General features: G+C 39.0%; 1 pseudogene; it reads left to right on the plus strand.

Annotated features, from left to right (window-relative positions):
* The first annotated feature begins 4,361 nt into the window (after window positions 1-4,361).
* Window positions 4,362-5,273, plus strand: LOC124524616 (olfactory receptor 1J4-like; annotated as a pseudogene).
* Window positions 5,274-6,133: the final 860 nt, after the last annotated feature.

The raw sequence follows: 6,133 nt of genomic DNA on the forward strand, positions 1-6,133 counted from the left end.
GAGCACAGAGGAGTCAATTCAATTACCAAATTTCTCCATGCTAGAAAGATTATGATTTTCTGCTCTAAGTTGGATTTTTGTGGTGAGAACAGCCTCTATCTGCCTGATTAATTTTAATCTGGGAAAATAAGTGTTGTCTTATTCCCAAACAGAGAGCTTCTACTTCTGAGAAGGAAAAGATAAATGTGTGAATTCATAACTCATGCACACAAAAATATTTACCATGACTACTATATGCTAGGCAATTTTCCAAGCTCTGGGTGTGCAAGTTAAAAAACAGAAAGACCTCCAAATCGATTGCCATGCAGAATTTACATTCCAGCATTCCTGACCCCACTCATCATGCTCCTTTTTTTTTCCATAGCAGTTTTCAACCTTCTAACACACCATGAGCTTTACTTATTTCCTTTATTGTCGTTGTTTCTTTACTAGAATGTAAGCTCTGTGGGAGATGAGTTTTTGTGTCTGAATTAAATGCATAAATTTTAAGTTTTGTTTGTAGGTAAAAACTGCTGTAGGTAAAGGAAGCATTAAAGCGGGGAACAATATGATTTAACTTATAAGTGGAATCTAAAAACAAAAAAGAAATGAATAAACTAACAAAAACCAGAATCAGACCTATAAACACAGAGAACAAATTGATGGTTGCTAGAGGGAAGGGGGGTCAGTAGTGGGCAAAATGGGTGAAGGGGAGTGGGAGAAACAGCCCTCCAGATATGGAATGAATAAGTCATGGGAATAAAAGCAGAGCATAAGGAATATAGTCAATGGCATTGTAATAACAATGTATCAGGACAGATGGTAGCTATATTTATAGTAAACATAACATAATGTGTAAACTTGTTGAATCATCATGTTGTACAACTGAAATTAATGTAATATTGTATTCAACTATACTCATAAAAAAAAGGAGGGGGAAATGAGAGTTCTGGTGGGGGGTGGTGCTTTATAATTTAATGGTCACTGGAAAGGTAACATTTAAACTAAGACATTAGTGAGGACAGGTAAGTGAGCCATGGGGATTTCTGAGGAAAAAGCATCGCAAACATGAAGATCAGCAACTAGAAATACCCTGGGGTAAGATGGTATCAGGCCTATTCCAGGAACATTAAATGGGCCTCTGTAGCTATACAGGGATGAGTGAGGGTGGGTGGTAGACGATACGTTTAAAGATATCAAGGAACCACATTTGTAAGGCACCTCAGGTCATAGCAAGCGTATTAGTCAAAATTCTCCAGAAAAATAGAACCAAGAGGGTTTGTGTATGTTTGTGGGAGAGAGGCACATGGGGGGGAGATTTTAAGGAATTAGCTCATGTGATTATGGAGGCTGGTAAGTCCCAAATCAGCAGGGTGACAGGCTGGAAATCCAGAGAAATGTTTCAGTTTGAACCCAAAGGCAGTTTTCTGGCAAAATTGCTTCTTCTTTGGGGGAAGGCAGTCTTATGCCCTACAGATTGGATAAGGTCCATCTGCAGTATGGAGGGCAATCTACTCAAAACCTGCTGATAAAAATTAAATGATTGAGAGGGAGGCAAACCAAAAGAGACTCTTAAAAATTCAGAGAACAATTGATGGTTGCTGGAGGGGAGGGGGGGATGAATGGCATTAACGAGGGCAATTGTTGGGATAAACACTGGGTGTTATATGTAATTAATGAATCACTAAATCCTACTCCTGAAACCAGTACTACATTATATGTTAACTAACTTGAATTTAAATTTTAAAAAATGTTCATCTCACTTAAAAATGCCCTCATAGAAACATCTAGAATAGTGTTTGTCTAAATACCTGGTTACTGTAGCCTAGCCAAGCTGACACATAAAATTAAGCATCATAGTAGAGTTTCATCTTTAGTGTGAGTGATTTGGGAATCCACTGGATGCTATTCAATAGAGAAATGGCAAGATCCTTTTGACATAGGTATACATCTCTGAAACTATCAAAGATAAACCATCAAGATAATGAAGTTTCCTCAAGCTTACCCTCCTGCCCCTCTTTGTTTCTCCCATCTGTCCCCAGGGGAACTACTAATCTTTTTTTTTTCCCCACATTGATTAGTTCCCACCTTCAAGAAGTTTATCTAAATGGAATCAGCCAGTATGTTTTTGTTTTTTTTTTTTGTTTTTTTTTTGCTGCTGTCCTCTTTCACTCAGCATAAGCATTTTGAGATTCACCCATGTACAAATTTTTATCAATAGTTTATTCTTTTTATTGCTAAGTAGTATTCCATTATAAGGATATCCCACAACCCTTCTGTCCATTTACCTGTTGATGGATGTTTGGACTGGTTCCAGTTTTTGGCTATTAAATAAAACTGTTATGAACATTCTTGTATAAGTCTTTGTATGGACATCTACATTTTCTTTTTCCTTTGGGCAAACACCTAGCAATATGCTAGCTATATATTTAACTTTTAAAGAACTTGTAAACTGTTTTTCAAAGGGTAGCACCATTTTACACTGCCACCAGCCGTGTATGAGAGTTACAGTTCCTTCATATCTTCAACGACTCTGGATAGCATCAGTCCTTCTAATTTTAGACATTCTAATAGGTATGTAGTGGTATCTCATTGCAGTTTAATTTGTATTTTCCTTATTAATTGTAATAGGTCAACTTATAAGATATCAGAAAGCTTATTGTATATAAGTTCGGCTTAAACTCACCTTTCATGAATGGTTGAGATAAAAGGCTTATGTAGTTCCCTATTAGGGTTATCAGTAATTACTAACCGCCTTATCTCACTTCTGTGACCTCACCTGCTTACTAAATAGATAACTTAGGATACAAAACGCTCCCTCACCCCCTCTACCAAGATCTAGCCTAGGCAAGACCAACATGTAAAAAGTCACGTACTCAAAGCCCTACAGCATCTCAGTTGTCTAACTATGATTGGTCATTTTAAATCCCCTTAGGACAAAGACCTTTAAAATTTATAGGTTCCCACCAAAACTAACGTCTGTGTGTCACAATATAATTGGCTACAATGAAATGCTGTAAATTGTAATTGGTTAACCAAATAATGATGTATTCTGACTTGCTAAAACCCATATAAGCCCACTGCTGCCTTTGTTCAGGACCATCCTCTGCACTTTTTTCCTTAAGATTAGGAGATCAGGTTTGGCCTGGCTGTGAATAAAATCTTGCCTTGCTTCTATTCAGCGTCTGGTGGTTTTTTTTTTTGTTTTTTTTTTGATAGCACCCTGTTTCATTAATAATGATGTCAAGTACATTTCATGTGTTCATTTGCCATCCACAAGTCTCCTTTGGTGAAGAGTCGGTCAAATAGTTTGCCCATTTTTAAAGTTAAAAAAAAATAGTTACAAACAGGGCAGGAGGCAAACCATAAGAGACTCTTAAATACAGAGAACTGAGGGTTGATGGGAGGCAAACCATAAGAGACTCCTAAATGCAGAGAACAAATTGAGGGTTGATGGGAGGGTGGGGGAAAGGGGAAAATGGGTGATGGGCCTTGAGGGGGGCACTTGCTGGGATGAGCATTGGGTGTTGTATGTAAGTGATGAACCATGGGAATCTACCCCAAAAACCAAGAGCACACTTTACACACTGTATGTTAACCAATTTGACAATAACTTATATTTTAAAAAATAAAAATAAATTCCAGTTTAATTCTAATATTAGTTTCAGGTGTACAATATAGTGATTCAAAACTTCTATACAACACCTGGTGTTCATCACAACAAGTGCACTCATTAATTTCCATCCCATATTTAACCCATCTCCCCACTCACCTCTCCTCTTGTAACCATCAGATTTTTTTTATAATTAAAAATCTGTTTCTTGCTTTGACTCGCTCTCATTTTTTCCTTTGGTTTTTTGTTTTGTTTCTTAAATTCTACATATGAGTGAAATCATATGGTATTTGTCTTTCTCTGTCTGATTTATTTCATTTAGCATTATACTCTAGCTCCATCCATGTCACTGCAAATGGCAAGATTTCCTTCTTTTTTATGGCTCAATAATATTCCATTGATAGAGCAATCTGGCTGTAGATCCATACCTTAAGTCTGCATTCTGTCAGGCATGCTCTGGAGGGTCAGTATCCTGGGGGAAGATGCCCTGTGTTTCCTATTTACTCTTGTATCTCCAATTAGTAGCACAGTGCTAGGAACATGGTAGGTTAAAAATAAAGAATAATTTTGCTCTGGTTTCCACTGAAAGGAATCATGTTGGGCATTGAGGGTGTCTCATGCTTTGGCAACACTAGGGAATGATAGAAATCCATGCATTTATTTTTTTTTTTTTCAGGAGAAAATAAGAAATGATAATGGTGGCCATTATCAACTTCCAAAGTCTCTGACATTTCCCTATCCCCTTACTCCCAGTAGACAGAAAAGCAGCATGAAGAGGGAGAACAAGAGCAGCATGTTCTTCCTCCTGGGCTCCCCAATAAGGCTGGAGCAACAGGATGTGTTCTTCACCCTGTTCCTGGGCTTGTGCCTGACCATAGGGCTGGGGATCCTGCTTATCATCCTGCTCGTCAGGCTGGACTCTCACCTCTACATTCTCATGTACTTCTTCCTCAGCCACTTGGCCCTCACGGATGTCTCCTTTTCATCTGACACCATCCCTGAAATGTTGATAAATATACATACTTGAGATCAACCCATCCCTTATTCAGGGTGGGTAACACAGATGTATTTCTTTTCATATTTTTTTGGTTGTATTGGTAATCTCCCTGGAGTGATGGCATATGACAGGTATATGGCCATCTGCCATCTATACTACACCACCATCATATGAGAAAACCTGTATGTCTCATTAGTGATTGTGTCCTGGTTACTCTCATGTAGCAGTGCATTATCCCACAATCTCACTATCCCTCATTTCTTTCATGATCTTGCTGCTCTGCTCAAGTTGTCCTGCTCTGACACCTCCATCAATGGGTTGGTCATCTTCACTTCCCAGTGGGGGTTGCTGGAAATCATCATACCACTGACTGGCATCCTGGTCTGTTATGTCTGCATTGGAGTCTTCATCCTAAGGGTTCCCTCAGGTTTACCAAGGGGATCTGTAAAGCCTTGTGCACTTGTGGCTCTCACCTCTCTGTGGTATTTCTATTTTGCAGGACAATTATGGCTCTGTGCATGTTTCCTATGATCAAACAACTCCATTGAGAAAGACATAATTGCTTCAGTGATGTACACAGTGGTCACCCCAATGCTGAACCCCTTCATCTACAGCCTGAGGAACAGGGACATGAAAGGGACTCTGGGGGGACTTTTTAAGAGGGAGATCTTTTTCTCCAAGTGACAATCACCTTACCTCAGTTCTTAGTTCACCAAATGGCACTGTCAGAGATTCTTCCTTGGAATACTGTGCAGAGGACCATCCTTGTTGCTGGCACCCTCTCCACTTCCCTGTTTCCAGGTTACGGGCTTTTACAGTTCTTCCTGTTTGTTCTCCCTAAACCCAATGAGTTAATTTAACCTCCAGGCCAGACACATCAAGTGATATTTGCTGTAACCATCTGCATTCTGTGAACCAAACTTCTATTTACTTTATTTTATACCTTTTTAGGTTTTCTTTTTTTTTTTTTTCAACTTTTTTTTTTTTTTTTTTTAATTTTTGGGACAGAGAGAGACAGAGCATGAACGGGGGAGGGGCAGAGAGAGAGGGAGACACAGAATCGGAAACAGGCTCCAGGCTCTGAGCCATCAGCCCAGAGCCCGACGCGGGGCTCAAACTCACGGACCGCGAGATCGTGACCTGGCTGAAGTCGGACGCTTAAACGACTGCGCCACCCAGGCGCCCCCCTTTTTAGGTTTTCTTAAGCCCAGGCATTTGGCACATACAGAAACACCCTTATTTCAATTGTCTTCAAAGCACCAAACTTTTTTAAATCAGGAGAGGGAATCTTCCTTAACAATTGCCTCTTATTCATGAATAGACCAAAAAAAAAAAAAAAAAAAAAAATCCTTGCTTTCCTCTTTAAGGAAAAAGGCATTTGATTGCAAATTTATTTGCTATTTGGATCTGTTAGGCATTTTTATTAGCTGTATCTTCTCATTCTTTACAATTCTGATGCCTATGTTGAAGAATTTTGGAGATGTCAAATGTGATGTAGTTTGGAAACATCAAGACTTTATGTGGACCTCATATGAAAATGTACC

The sequence above is a fragment of the Lynx rufus genome, unplaced genomic scaffold, assembly GCF_022079265.1.
Source record: "Lynx rufus isolate CCGP_SWC_20201006 ecotype Redwood Valley unplaced genomic scaffold, mLynRuf1.p SCAF_10, whole genome shotgun sequence".
Taxonomy (NCBI): Eukaryota; Metazoa; Chordata; class Mammalia; order Carnivora; family Felidae; genus Lynx; species Lynx rufus.